Here is a 16,450-nt window from a genome sequence, read left to right on the forward strand (position 1 = left end):
TTCAATAAGGGTCTTGGCCTCCCGAGACTCCACCACTATGTCGTCGATGTAGGCCTCAGCGTTCCTCCCGAGCTACTGACCCATGACGATGGGCATCAATCGCTGGAAGGTTGCCCCGGCATTGCGCAGCCCAAACGGCATGCAAGTGTAGCAATATACCCCACATGGGGTTGGGAAGGCCGTCTTCTCAACATCCTGCACCGCCATCTTGATTTGGTGATAGCCCGAGAAGGCATCCAGAAAACACAACAGGTCACACTCGGCAGTGGAGTCGACGATCTGGTCGATGCGCGGAAGAGGGAAGTGGTCCTGAGGGCAAGCCTTGTTGAGATTGGTGAAATCGACGCACATGCATGCACTCCTTCCCGCTTTCTTGGGGACGATAATCGGGTTTGCCAGATATTCCGGGTACCACACCTCTCGAATGACACCAGCCTCTTGCAGTTTGCGGGTCTCTTGGACGATGAATGACTGCTTCTCTATGGACTGTGGTCGCGCCTTCTGTTTCACTGGGCGCATGTTTGGGCACACCCTCAGGTGATGCTCGATTATTCCCCTTGGGATTCCAACCAGGTCCTTGGGCTCCCATGCGAACACATTCTTGTTTGTGCGCAAGAAACTGACCAACGCCTCTTCTTGATCTGGAGCGAGGCCAACGCCTATGGTGAAGGTGGCGCTAGATGCCCCGTCCTCATCAACTAGCACCTGCTTCGGCTCGGCACGATCTTGAGAGAACAACTACTTCTTCTTTGCTGGTGCAGCCCCCGGGGCCTTTAGAGCTCCTTCCTCACCAGTCCGCGCGATCGCCGTGGCCCTGAAGGCGAGCTTGAGGGCTGACAACGCTTCCTTGGTGTCCCCTGCCACGGTGAGGATGCCGCTGCTTCCCGGCATCTTCATGAGATTGTAGGCAGGGTGAGTTGCTGCCATGAACTTGGCCAAGGCCGAATACCCGAGGATGACATTGTACGGGAGGCTGATGCGGGCGATATCAAAGTTGATAAGTTCGGTGTGGTAGTTGTCGCGGGTGCCGAAGGTGATCGGGAGGCGGATCTGCCCCAGGGGGCAAGTGGAGCCGTCGGCGAATCCATAGCAAGGCTTGGTGGGGCGGAACCGGCAGTGGGGCACATGAAACAAGCCGAACGCTTCCACAGAGAGCATGTTAAGGCCGGCTCCACCATCGATGAGGGTCTTGGTGACTGCCACGTTGCATATGGTAGGTGAGGGAGTCCTGGACTAGGGGGTGTCCGGATAGCCGAACTATCATCATCAGCCGGACTCCAAGACTATGAAGATACAAGATTGAAGACTTCATCCCATGTCCGGATGGGACTTTCCTTGGCGTGGAAGACAAGCTTGGCGATACGGATATGTAGATCTCCTACCATTGTAACCGACTCTGTGTAACCCTAGCCCTCTCCGGTGTCTATATAAACCGGATGGCTTTAGTCCATAGGACGAACAACAATCATACCATAGGCTAGCTTCTAGGGTTTAGCCTCCTAGATCTCGTGGTAGATCTACTCTTGTAATACCCACGTCATCAATATCAATCAAGCAGGACGTAGGGTTTTACCTCCATCAAGAGGGCCCGAACCTGGGTAAAACATCGTGTCCCTTGTCTCCTGTTACCATCCGCCTAGACGCATAGTTCGGGACCCCCTACCCGAGATCCGCCAGTTTTGACATCGACATTGGTGCTTTCATTGAGAGTTCCTCTGTGCCGTCGCAATCAGGAGGGATGCCTTTTCCCGTCTTTAAAGACAGCTCCGTCATCAAGGGAGCTTTGGCCACCGGCCAAACTATCCGGCTAGGCGGTTTTCTTATGACCGCCTGTTCGGCCACCGCTCCGACAATGACCTCTCAGGTCATCAAAAGCAATCTTCACGTCAACTCGGAATTCACCGAGCAGCTAGATCCGATGGAGCTCTCCTCCGTAAATGAGCTCTTGGATCGCATCGCCGCCCTGGGAGTCGCTACAGACTACGATCAGATTGGGCTTAAAACCGATCTAAGAGAAATTAACGCTCCCAGGCTACCCACCATGTTGTTGTGGTAGAGGAACAATGCGGCGACTCTTCTTCTATGTTAAAGACCAGTTATGTCCGGATTCCCGATCCCTCCATGCCGGATTCCCGCGGAGGGACGGACGTCAATCAAGTACTGAACCTAAAGTCAGGCATCAGACCAGATTTGTTGGATAACATCTAGCAATCCAAGCTTCCAAATCCGGAAACTTCTCGGCCTTTGAACCTCAGATTGGGCAGGGTTCCGAATTTAATTCCGCCCGCCCACCCAAACATAAGCGATCTATCTCAAATACGGCAAGAGCCCGATGAAATAGTACATCATTACTGGGCCAGATTCCTCCTGGTTATGGACAGGATAAAGGACTGCCGTGAGGAAAGCGCAATCTCAATTTTCTGCAACAATTGCACGGACAAGGGAATCATGAACGCCATAAGTCATCGCGAAGTTACACGCTTCGCCGACCTGGCGACCATAGTACACAAATACTGTGCGATGGAGAGTGCCTGGAAAACCGAAACCAGGTTTTGGGACAATCCGGCCCTGAACACAACCCTAGTTCAAAATAAAAGGGTGCGTCATACTCAAGCACCTGGGTTAAAAACCAAAAAGCAAAACCCCGGGTAACCAGCCCCGGGTAACCAGCCCAACAGTACCAGTACGGTATTAACAGTCTTCGAGACTTTCGCATCAAATAATATGCGGAAACGAATAATCCGCAGCCTCGCCGAAGTCTACCAAGTAGCAACAACAAATCCATGGAGCGACACGGCTATCACCTTCAATGCCAGCGACGAACCTAAATTCCAAACAGCCTGAGCACCAGCCGCACTAGTCCTCAGTCCGATAGTGGACGGCTTTCGTCTTACCAAGGTACTCATGGATGGCGACAGCGGATTAAACCTCATCTATGAGGAAACCCTCCAAAAAATGGAAATTGACTGGAGCCACATTGAGCGAAGCAGCACAACCTTCAGAGGAATAATCCCTAGTCGGGAAGTACGCTGCACAGGAAAAATCACACTAGATGTAGTGTTCGGCTCACCGGACAATTACAGGTCCGAGGAGGTCACGTTCCAAGTGGCCCCGTTCGGCAGCGGATATCATGCCTTGTTAGGGCGAGAGGCATTCACAATTTTCCAAGCTATACCCCATTACGGGTACATGAAGCTTAAAATGCCCGGGCCCAATGGAATCATCACTCTGGTCAGTGATCCAGATATAGCACTCCGTGCTGAAAATAAGACAGCCGCACTAGCCCTAGAGGCACTATCCGAAGCCCTAGCGGCAGAGGAACTCACTGCGCTGCGCTCCACGATGGATAGGGATGATGTGATACTCGATTAGAGATCAAAGTCCACCTCTTTTAAACCAGCAGACAAAATAGTCAAATTCCAGGTCCATCCAACGGACCCCACAAAGACGACCTCCATTGGGGCACAATTAAACCCTGATGTAGAAGCCGCACTACGAGAATTCCTTCGGGAAAATTGGGACATTTTTGCCTGGCACCCTTCAGATATGCCAGGAATCCCGCGCAGGCTGGCAGAACACAGCCTAAATATCCTAAAAGGATTCAAGCCAGTCAAACAGGCTCTTCCGCGATTTTCCGAACCCAAAAGACAGGCAATGGGAGAGGAGCTAGCCAAACTCTTAGAAGCCGGATTCATCAGAGATATAAAACATCCGGACTGGCTAGCAAATCTGGTAATGGTACCAAAAAAGGACAAATCCTGGCGCCTTTGTGTCGATTTCAAAGACCTTAACAAGGCCTGTCCAAAGGATCCTTTCCCCCTCCCCCGCATCAACCAAATAATCGATGCTACCACAGGGCACGATTCATTGTGCTTCCTCGACGCATACTCCGGATACCATCAAATCAAGATGGTGGAAAAAGACCAGGCCGCAACGGCATTCATTACTCCATACAGACCATTCTGCTTCAACACAATGCCCTTCGGACTCAAAAACGCCGGCGCAACATATCAGCGCATGATTCAGACATGTCTGGCTACCCAGATAGGCAAAACAGTGGAGGCATACATAGACGATGTGGTCGTTAAGACCAAACACGTCGAAACTCTAGTAGACGATTTGTGGCTTACATTCGACAACCTCTGAGCATACGACATTAAGCTCAACCCGGAAAAATGTGTTTTCGGCGTACCAGCCGGAAAGCTCTTGGGCTTCATTGTATCCGGTAGAGGAATTGAAGCAAACGCAGACAAGATCCGAGCTCTGTCACAATTGGATATCCCAAAAGACCTCAAACAAATACAAAAACTAACTGGATGCGTGGCGGCTCTAAGCCGCTTCATCTCCCGTTTGGGAGAAAAGGCACTGCCCCTCTATCGCCTCCTCCGGCGCACCGAACACTTCGAATGGACGGATGCTGCCACGGACGGACTCAAAGAAATTAAGGCCATATTGGCAACAAATTCGGTCCTGGCCGCACCCAACCTGGGCGAACCGATGTTATTATATATTGCGGCAACACATCAAGTTGTCAGCGTGGTACTCGTCGTCGAATGAGAAACAGAAGGGCACAAATTCCCTCTTCAAAACCAGTGTACTATGTATCCACTGTCTTAACTCCATGCAAGTCCTGGTACCCACATTACCAAAAGATAGCGTACGCGGTGTTCATGGCATCCCAGAAGCTGCGACACTACTTTCAAGAGTGTTCCATAACGGTGGCCTCCGAAGTACCTCTCAACGATATTATAAACAATCGCGACGCGACGGGCAGGATTGCAAAATGGGCCATTGAGCTCTTACCATTTGACATAACCTACAAACCATGGCGAGCTATAAAATCGCAAGTTTTGGCTGACTTCATCGCCGAATGGACCGAAGCCGAACTCCCTAAAGAGTACGGCGCATACTCCAATTGGATCATGCATTTCGACGGCTCCAAAATGTTGGCTGGCTTGGGGGCTGGCGTCGTCTTGACGTCCCCAACCGGAGACACAGTCCAATACGTACTTCAAATAATGTAAACGGACCCCAACAACGCAGTCGAATACAAGGCCCTTCTACATGGTCTCCGGATGGCAATCTCCATGGGTATTCAACGCCTAGAGGTGCGTGGGGATTCAAACCTCGCAATATCACAAGTAAATGGAGACTTTGATGCCAAGGATCCGAAAATGGCAGCCTACCGTAATGCCGTCCTAAAAATGTTAGCTCGGTTCGAAGGACTCGAATTCCACCATGTAGCCCGGGATAATAACCAGGCAGCAGGCGTGTTGGCACGCATCGGCGCAAAACGTGACGCCGTCCCTCCAAACATCTTCCTAGAGCGGCTCTTTAAGCCATCCGTATTATGGGAAGAGGAGTCCGAAATAACAACCCGGAACCAATTGCACCACCCAACACGGAACATTCTGACACAATCGGTGGCTCAACCAATGAAATAACACCTTTAGCCCACGAAATAATGGCAGTAATTGCCCCGTGGACGGAACCATTCCTAGCCTACTTAATTAGGCAGGAACTTCTCGAAGACCAAAATGAGGCCCGCTGCATAGTTCGGCGATCTAAAGCCTACAAGGTCCATGAGGGAGAACTTTATAAGAAAAGCACAACCGGAGTCCTTCAAAGGTGTATCTCCGAAGAGGAAGGGCGAAATCTCCTGGCTGAAATCCACGCCGGACTCGGCGGGCACCACGCCACAGCCCGGGCCCTTGTAGGCAAGGCCTTCCGTACAAGATTTTATTGGCCGACAGCCCGGGCACAAGCTCAGGAGTTAGTCCAACGATGCGTCGGTTGCCAGCTCTTTGCTAATCAAAGCCACATGCCACCCACCGCCCTCAAAACTATACCCATCACTTGGCCGTTCGCGGTCTGGGGGCTTGACATGGTTGGACCCCTTAAAGGGGGAACCCACAAGCAAAAATACTTATTGGTCATGGTGGACAAATTCACCAAATGGATAGAGGCCAAGCCGGTTAAAACGGCAGAATCCGGACCTGTGATAGACTTCATATCCGGGGTAGTACACCGTTTTGGCGTCCCCCATAGCATCATCACTAATAACGACACGAATTTCACGGCCGACGAGGTTAAACTCTGGTGCAAAAACATGGGCATCAAGCTCGACTATGCTTCAGTCTATCACCCTCCAACTAACGGTCAAGTCGAACGAGCAAATGGTCTAATCATGAGCGGCATTAAACCCAGATTAGTGCGGTCTCTCACAGAATCTAACACGCACTGGGTAGAGGAGCTCGACTCCGTACTCTGGGGGCTGCGGACCACGCCAAACCGCACTACCTGATTCACACCATTTTTATGGTATACGGCGCATAGGCAGTTTTGCCCTGCGATATAATTCCTGACTTACCTCGCATGCGCATGTATGAAGAAAGAGAAGCCGAGTTGGATTGGCAGGACAGTTTGGACGCCTTAGAGGAGGAGCGCGACGTGGCAAAATCCCATTCCGCATTCTATCAGCAGCAGGCTCGAAGATATCAAAGCAAAGAAGTACGGGCCAAAACTTACAATGTTGGCGAGCTAGTTCTAGGCCTGCCGGACAAGAAAAAGGACAAACTTAAGCCCAAATGGGAAGGTCCCTTCATCATCGACCAAGTCCTTACTGGCGGTGCGTACCGTCTATGCAACGCATCTAACAACCGACTCGAGCCGAACCCATGGAACGCAGCCCGTCTCCGAATATTCTACACCTAGCGCCGGACTCAGAGTTCATCTCCTTCCTCCGTCCACCTTTCATATTTTTTCGCTGTCTTTTGTTTCCCTCCTTTTTCCTCCCTCTTTCAGTAAAAGCCTTTGCAGGCTGATTTGCGCATTGTTCGCACACACTCGATGTGCTACTCGCACTTGTTGTACCTGGGGGCTTCTTTAACAGAAGCTTATTTATACGGGCTTCATGCCCAACACATGTGTCATACTTCCGCATGTACCTTTTACTCGCCATTATATGCATCGATATGACTTAAGTTTTGTCCAAGCTGGGTTGCCTGGCTCCTGTGCTTACCCCTACGTTCCCGATTGTTCGGCTAGGAGGTAAAGGGAGCACCTCTGCGATTGTTACTGCCGGGTCAGCCGGATGTGTACCTCAGACTGGGTGAAGCCGAAGGCTAGCGTTCTTAAGGGAATATTCGGTCGATGACTTGAAAGATGATTTATTACTTATTTATTTATCTGCCCCCAGATGCTTTTTCTGCTCTTTTCGCAGTCCGGACATGCACTTTAGGGCATGCCTCCCAGGGAAAGGAACCCCTAACGGAACTATTCTCCCTGGAAGATGTTTCTTACTAACCATGTAATATAACATAGCTAGTTGGGCACTTGTCTGATAAAGCACTTATGACCCCTACGCCTGGTCTCCATGCATGCCCCGGTTTTTGTATAACCGTGAGGGTATTCGGACACACTCCGGACTGTTGGGTCCCGAGGTTGAAGTGAAAAGGTCCGCAAAGACAAACAATCTACAATCCGGCTAGAAGGCATTTTACATGTCATTTTAAATTACATCGTCAAACTGACTGATTGTACTCCTCTTCAATCCCATCTATTAGGCTGTCTAGTTTACAGTCCCATTGGGAATATTTCGCGGCCAACTCTACTTGGCCGTACATCAGGCTCACAGGGATCTCCTTCCCATCAGGCCCCACAGGTCCGACCTCGGCCATGTGTTTTGGATCAGCCTTCGTGTACCGCGTCTTCACCATGGCCCAGGCCTTCCTGGCGCCTTGACGGCAGGCCGATATCTTCCACAAACGGAAGCGCTGCCATACTCCGTGAAGCTTCTCAGCAAGCCCTCCAAGACCCTCGGGTAGGGAGCCGGAAGGCCATAAGGCCTGAACGACGCCGCTCATCGCCTGCCGGACATGTTCGTGCAGTTGCAGCAGCTCGAGAAGAAGGTCACCCATGGAACCAGGCATTTCCTCCGCCGGACGACCCGTGAGCACACCTACAGACACATTTTTGTCAATCGACTTCCTCGCCGAACTCTTCTTTTCAAAAGAGTTTGCTCAAGAACTTACTGTAAATGCCGCGACGAAGCCGCCGATTCTCCTTTACGGAGTTAGACAGCTGGACCCGAACATATTTTAGTTCTTCGCCCAGCTGGGTGTTGGCATCTTGGAGTTTGTTCCTCTCCTGCTGCACCCTCATAAGCACCTTCTCGCCGGCCTTCAGCTGGCGCCGCAGATGTTGCTTGTCCGGATCTAGTCCGGCACCCTCTGCGATATTATTGTCAGACTAAACACACACGCCGCACTTCATAAACTACTTCTCTTTTTGAAATATGTATTACTAGAGGGGGTCTCTGTGGCTCCCCCGGTGGCGGCTAGTGCGGCCTCAAGTTGGGCCTTGCATTCTTGAAGCTCCTGGGACAGGTGGGTATTCTTCTCCGTAAGATCCTGCATAACAAATGATCCTTAAATCAGTTAGTTTAACTATTTTAAGTCTCGGGGGCTACTGGCACATATAACTATTAAAATTCCTCACCCGTATGTCTTTGACATACTGCTTCGTGGCTCTGGTTAAACCATCTTGAGCAGCACGAAGGTGCGCGTCTCCCGCATTAAAGGCATTCAACGCCTCTGGGGAGAAACACGCGTCACGAAGAACTGTCCGACGGCGCCTGTGATTCATGGCGCTCTCCACCTCAGACCTGGTGGCGGACAACCTGTCGGCATCCTCCGTTGGAGGAGCATCCGGCTCGCGCCTTGCGCTCGCCTCCCCCTCCGGACTAGGTGTTGGAGCCTGGCTGGCGGAGGCTTGGTTGGCAACCTCTCCGGGCACAGTCCGGCGAGCGCTCTTTCTCCTGGAAGAATCATGAGCATTAATATACCTCCCAGGAGTCTTTCCCTTAAAGACAATGGTGCGCCATACCTTTGCGGCGACGTTTTGATTCGCGCCGCACTCCTCTTCCGCTTGCTGGGCCGCACTGACCCTGGTTGGTCAGTCGCCGCGGGCTCGGCTTCCCGCCGTAAAGGCACCTCCTGCGAAGCACCGTTGGTACACGATGGTCAGAAATAAGCATTAAAAAAGTAATGGTGTCAGGACTTCGGTCGTACTCACCTGGGAAGCCGGAGATAAACCGGGGTAGTCAGCCGTAATGGCGACTAGAGCATTGTCTATGTTGAGTTGGTGGAACACCCCATCAATCAGTTCCACCATTATGTCCGGATCCTCTCCGGAGGCCGGATCAAGGGATCTTCCCGGATCCTCGGGTTGTGGAGTCGGGCTTTCTATGCCCTCCACATCCCGGCGCAGTTCCTGTGTCGAAGTCATAAAGTAAGACACTTATCTTTGAAAGCACGGATCGGATATATAAACGTCCGCTTACCCAGCTCCGAGGGTTATTCATGGAGAATCCATTCAATGGACTCGTGCAGAGGAAGTCTTCCTTCTCCCCCTTGTACAAGCCGGACAGGATCTTCACCAGATCGGCGGCTGATCCCGGCCCCTTGCGGCCGTGACGAGTGGCGTCATTCTCCCCGTTGAAATCCCACATGGGGTGGCCCCTATATTGGAGCGGCTGCACCCCTCGCATAATTCATGTGGCCATGACTCCAATCATGGTCAATCCGGAATGGGCCAGTAACCTTATCCGGCCCATCAGATATTGGACGCTCCTATCATCTTCCCATTGAGGGCTCCGCGGGCGCCAACTCAGGCGTTTCTTCAGAGAAGCGTTGCTAAACTCCGGGAGGCCGATCCGAACTGGATCCGACAGCGGGGAGTCTTCCATATAGTGTTGGAAATATGCCCTAGAGGCAATAATAAAAGTATTATTATTATATTTCCTTGTTCATGATAATTGTCTTTTATTCATGCTATAACTGTATTATCCGGAAATCGTAATACACGTGTGAATACATAGACCACAATATGTCCCTAGTGAGCCTCTAGTTGACTAGCTCGTTGTGATCAACAGATAGTCATGGTTTCCTGGCTATGGACATTGGATGTCGTTGATAACGGGATCACATCATTAGGAGAATGATGTGATGGACAAGACCCAATCCTAAGACTAGCACAAAAGATCGTGTAGTTCATTTGCTAGAGCTTTGCCAATGTCAAGTATCTCTTCCTTCGACCATGAGAGCGTGTAACTCCTGGATACCGTAGGAGTGCTTTGGGTGTATCAAACGTCACAACGTAACTGGGTGACTATAAAGGTGCACTACAGGTATCTCCGAAAGTATCTATTGTTTTATGCGGATCGAGACTGGGATTTGTCACTCCGTGTAAACGGAGAGGTATCTCTGGGCCCACTCGGTAGGACATCATCATATGCGCAATGTGACCAAGGAGTTGATCACGGGATGATGTGTTACGGAACGAGTAAAGTGACTTGCCGGTAACGAGATTGAACAAGGTATTGGATACCGACGATCGAATCTCGGGCAAGTAACATACCGATAGACAAAGGGAATTGAATACGGGATTGATTAAGTCCTTGACATCGTGGTTCATCCGATGAGATCATCGTGGAACATGTGGGAGCCATCATGGGTATCCAGATCCCGCTGTTGGTTATTGACCGGAGAACGTCTCGGTCATGTCTACATGTCTCCCGAACCCGTAGGGTCTACACACTTAAGGTTCGATGACGCTAGGGTTATAAAGGAAGTTTGTATGTGGTTACCGAATGTTGTTCGGAGTCCCGGATGAGATCCCGGACGTCACGAGGAGTTCCGGAATGGTCCGGAGGTAAAGATTTATATATGGGAAGTCCTATTTTGGCCACCGGAAAATGTTCGGGATTTTTCGGTATTGTACCGGGAAGGTTCTAGAAGGTTCCGGAGTGGGGCCCACCTGCATGGGGGACCCACATGGACGTGGGTAGTGGGGGCAAGGCCCCACACCCCTGGTCAAGGCGCACCAAGATCCCCCCTTAGAAGGAATAAGATCATATCCCGAAGGGATAAGATCAAGATCCCTAAAAAGGGGGGATAACAATCGGTGGGGAAGGAAATAATGAGATTTCTTTCCTCCCACCTTGGCCAACGCCCCAATGGACTTGGAGGGCAAGAAACCAGCCCCTCCACCCCTATATATAGTGGGGAGGCGCATGGGAGCTATACACGAAGTTCTGGCGCAGCCCTCCCCTCTCCCAAGTACTCCTCCTCTCCCATGGTGCTTGGCGAAGCCCTGCTGGATTGCCACGCTCCTCCACCACCACCACGCCGTTGTGCTGCTGTTGGATGGAGTCTTCCTCAACCTCTCCCTCTCTCCTTGCTGGATCAAGGCGTGGGAGACGTCACCGGGCTGTACGTGTGTTGAACGCGGAGGTGCCGTGCGTTCGGCACTTGATCATCGGTGATTTGAATCACGACGAGTACGACTCCATCAACCCCGTTCACTTGAACGCTTCCGCTTAGCGATCTACAAGGGTATGTAGATGCACTCTCCTTCTACTCGTTGCTGGTCTCTCCATAGATAGATCTTGGTGACACGTAGGAAAATTTTGAATTTCTGCTACGTTCCCCAACAGTGGCATCATGAGCTAGGTCTATTGCGTAGATTCTTTGCACGAGTAGAACACAAAGTAGTTGTGGGCGTTGATGTTGTTCAATATGCTTACCGTTACTAGTCCAATCTTGTTTCGACGGTATTGTGGGATGAAGCGGCCCGGACCGACCTTACACGTACTCTTACGTGAGACAGGTTCCACCGATTGACATGCACTTGGTGCATAAGGTGGCTAGCGGGTGCCAGTCTCTCCCACTTTAGTCGGAACGGATTCGATGAAAAGGGTCCTTATGAAGGGTAAATAGCAATTGGCATATCACGTTGTGGTCTTGCGTAGGTAAGAAACGTTCTTGCTAGAAACCCATAGCAGCCACGTAAAACATGCAACAACAATTAGAGGACGTCTAACTTGTTTTTGCAGGGTATGCTATGTGATGTGATATGGCCAAGAAGAATGTGATGAATGATATGTGATGTATGAGATTGATCATGTTCTTGTAATAGGATTCACGACTTGCATGTCGATGAGTATGACAACCGGCAGGAGCCATAGGAGTTGTCTTTATTTATTGTATGACCTGCGTGTCATTGAAGAACGCCATGTAAACTACTTTACTTTATTGCTAAACGCGTTAGTCATAGAAGTAGAAGTAGTCGTTGGCGTGACAACTTCATGAAGACACGATGATGGAGATCATGATGATGGAGATCATGGTGTCGTGCCGGTGACGATGATGATCATGGAGCCCCGAAGATGAAGATCAAAAGGAGCAAAATGATATTGGCCATATCATGTCACTATTTGATTGCATGTGATGTTTATCATGTTTATGCATCTTGTTTGCTTAGGACGACGGTAGTAAATAAGATGATCCCTTACAAAATTTCAAGAAGTGTTCTCCCCTAACTGTGCACCGTTGCTACAGTTCGTCGCTTCTAAGCACCACGTGATGATCGGGTGTGATGGATTCTTACGTTCACATACAACGGGTGTAAGACAGTTTTACACAGCGAAAACACTTAGGGTTAACTTGACGAGCCTAGCATGTGCAGACATGGCCTCGGAACACGGAGACCGAAAGGTCGAGCATGAGTCGTATGGTAGATACGATCAACATGAAGATGTTCACCGATGATGACTAGTCCGTCTCACGTGATGATCGGACACGGCCTAGTTGACTCGGATCATGTGATCACTTAGATGACCAGAGGGATGTCTATCTAAGTGGGAGTTCATAAGATGAACTTAATTATCCTGAACATAGTCAAAAGACCTTTTGCAAATTATGTCGTAAGCTCGCGCTTTAGTTCCACTGTTTAGATATGTTCCTAGAGAAAATATAGTTGAAAGTTGATAGTAGCGATTATGCGATCAGTAGAAAGCTTATGTCCTTAATGCACCGCTCAGTGTGCTGAACCCCAACGTCGTTTGTCGATGTTGCGAACATCGGACATACACGTTTTGATAACTACGTGATAGTTCAATTAAATGGTTTAAGTAGAGGCACCAAAGACGTTTTCGAAACGTCGCGGAACATATGAGATGTTTCGAGGGCTGAAATTGGGATTTCAGGCTCGTGCCCACGTCAAGAGGTATAAGACCTCCGACGATTTTCTTAGCCTGCAAACTAAGGGAGAAAAGCTCAATCGTTGAGCTTGTGCTCAGATTGTCTGAGCACAACAATCACTTGAATCGAGTGGGAGTTGATCCTCCAGATGAGATAGTGATGTTTCCCCAAAGTCATTGCCACCAAGCTGCTAGAGCTTCGTGATTAACTATAACATATCAGGGATAGATATGATGATCCTTGAAATATTCATGATGTTTGACACCGCGAAAGTAGAAATCAAGAAGGAGCATCAATTGTTGATGGTTGGTGAAACCACTAGTTTCAAGAAGGGCAAGGGAACAAAGGGATACTTCATGAAACGGCAATTCAGCTGCTGCTCTAGTGAAGAAACCCAAGGTTGAACCCAAACCCGAGACTAAGTGCTTCTGTAATAAGGGGAACAACCACTGGAGCAGCATTACCCTAGATACTTGGTAGATGAGAAGGCTGGCAAGGTCGATAGAAGTATATTGGATATACATTATGTTAATGTGTACTTTACTAGTACTCCTAGTAGCACCAGGGTATTGGATACCGGTTCGGTTGCTAAGTGTTAGTAACTCGAAATAAAAGCTACGGAATAAACGGAGACTAGCTAAAGGTGAGCTGACGATATATGTTGGAAGTGTTTCCAAGGTTGATATGATCAAGCATCGCACGCTCCCTCTACCACCGAGATTGGTGTTTGCGTTGAGCATAGACATGATTGGATTATGTCTATCGCAATACGGTTATTCATTTAAGGAGAATAATGGTTACTCTATTTTTGAATAATACCTTCAATGGTCTTGCACCTAAAGGAATGGTTTATTGAATCTCGGTCGTAGTGATACACATTTTCATGCCAAAAGATATAAGATAGTAATGATAGTACCACTTACTTGTGGCACTGCCATGTAAGTCATAATGGTATAAAACGCATGAAGAAGCTCCATGTTGATGGATCTTTGGACTCACTCGTTTTTGAAAAGTTTGAGACATGCGAACCATGTCTATTGGTGTATATGCATGAAGAAACTCCATGCAAATGGATCGTTCGGACTCACTTGATTTTGAATCACTTGAGATATGCAAATCATACCACATGGGCAAGATGACTGAAAAGCCTCATTTTCAGTAAGATGGAACAAGATAGCAACTTGTTGGAAGTAACACATTTTGATGTGTGCAGTCGAATGAGTGCTGAGGCATGCAGTGAATATCATTATGTTCTTACTTCACAGATGATTCGAGTAAATGTTGAGTATATTTACTTGATGAAACACAAGTCTGAATTATTGAATGGTTCAAGTAATTTCAGAGTGAAGTAGCAGATCATTGTGACAAGAGGATAAAATGTCTATGATATGATCATAGAGATGAATATCTGAGTTACGAGTTTTGGCACACAATTAAGACATTGTGGAAATTGTTTCGCAATTAATACCGCCTGGAACACCATAATGTGATGGTGTGTCCGAACATCATAGTTGCACCCTATTGGATATGGTGCGTACCATGATGTCTCTTATCGAATTACCACTATCGTTCATGGGTTAGGCATTAGAGACAACCACATTCACTTTAAATAGGGCACCACGTAATTCCGATGAGATGACACCGTATGAATTATGGTTTAGAGAAACCTAAGTTGTCGTTTCTTAAAAGTTTGGGGCTGCGACGCTTATATGAAAAAGTTTCAGGTTGATAAGCTCGAACCCAAAGCGGATAAAATGCATCTTCATAGGAAACCCAAAACAGTTGGGTATACCTCCTAATTCAGATCCGAAAGCAATATGGATTGTTTCTAGAATCGGGTCCTTTCTCGAGGAAAAGTTTCTCTCGAAAGAATTGAGTGGGAGGATGGTGGAGACTTGATGAGGTTATTGAACCGTCTCTTCAACTAGTGTGTGACAGGGCACAGGGAGTTGTTCCTGTGGCACCTACACCAATTGAAGTGGAAGCTTATGATATTGATCATGAAACTTCGGATCAAGTCACTCCCAAACCTCGTAGGATGACAAGGATGCGTACTACTTCAGAGTGGTACGTAATCCTGTCTTGAAGGTCATGTTGCTAGACAACAATGAACCTACGAGCTATGGAGAAGCGATGGTGGGCCCGGATTCCGATAAATGGCTTGAGGCCATAAAATCCGAGAGAGGATCCATGTATGAAAACAAAGTGTAGACTTTGGCAGAACGGCTCGATGGTCGTAAGGCTAATGAGTACAGATGGATTTCAAAAGGAAGACGGACAATGATGGTAAATGTCACCATTAAGAAAGCTCGACTTGTCGTTAAGATGTTTTCCGACAAGTTCAAGGAGTTGACTACGATGAGATTTTCTCACTCGTAGCGATGCTAAGAGTCTGTTGGAATTATATTAGCGATTACTGCATTATTTATGAAATCTTGCAGATAGGATGTCAAAACATTGTTTCCTCGACGATTTTAATGAGGAAAGGTTGTATGTGATACAACCGGAAGGTTTTGTCAATCCCGAAAGATGCTAATAAGTATGCAAAGCTCCAGCAATCCTTCTAAGGACTGGAGTGAGCATCTCGGAGTTGGAATGTATGCTTTGATGATGATCAAAATTTTGGGTTTGTACAAAGTTTATGAGAAACTTGTATTTCCAAAGAAGTGAGTGGGAGCACTATAGAATTTCTGATGAGTATATGTTGTTGACATATTGTTGATCAGAAATGACGTAGAATTTCTGGAAAGCATATAGGGTTATTTTGAAAGTGTTTTTCAATGGAAAGCCTGGATTAAGCTACTTGAACATTGAGCATCAAGATCTATAAGGATAGATCAAAATGCTTAATAATACTTTCAAATGAGCACATACCTTGACATGATCTTGAAGGTGTTCAAGATGGACCAGTCAAAGAAGGAGTTCTTGCCTGAGTTGTAAGGTACGAAGTTAAGACTTAAAGCTCGACCACGGCAGAATAGAGAGAAAGGACGAAGGTCGTCCCCTATGCTTAAGACGTAGGCTCTTCAGTATGCTATGCTGTGTACCGCACCTGAAGTGTGCCTTGCCATGAGTCAGTCAAGGGGTACAAGAGTGATCCAAGAATGGCTCACAGGACAGCGGTCAAAGTTATCCTTAGTAACTAGTGGACTAAGGAATTTTCTCGATTATGGAGGTGGTAAAAGAGTTCGTCGTAAAGGTTACGACGATGCAAGCTTGACACCTATCCGGATAGCTCTGAGTAGAGAGACCGGATACATATAATGGAGCAATAATTTAGAATAGCTCCAAGTAGAACAGTTGTTTGGAATAGCTCCAAATAGAGCGTGGTAGCTGCATCTAGGAGATGACATAGAGATTTGTAAAGCACACACGGATCTGAAAGGTTCAGACCCGTTGACTAAAAC

The sequence above is a fragment of the Triticum aestivum genome, chromosome 1B (genome assembly GCF_018294505.1).
Source record: "Triticum aestivum cultivar Chinese Spring chromosome 1B, IWGSC CS RefSeq v2.1, whole genome shotgun sequence".
Taxonomy (NCBI): Eukaryota; Viridiplantae; Streptophyta; class Magnoliopsida; order Poales; family Poaceae; genus Triticum; species Triticum aestivum.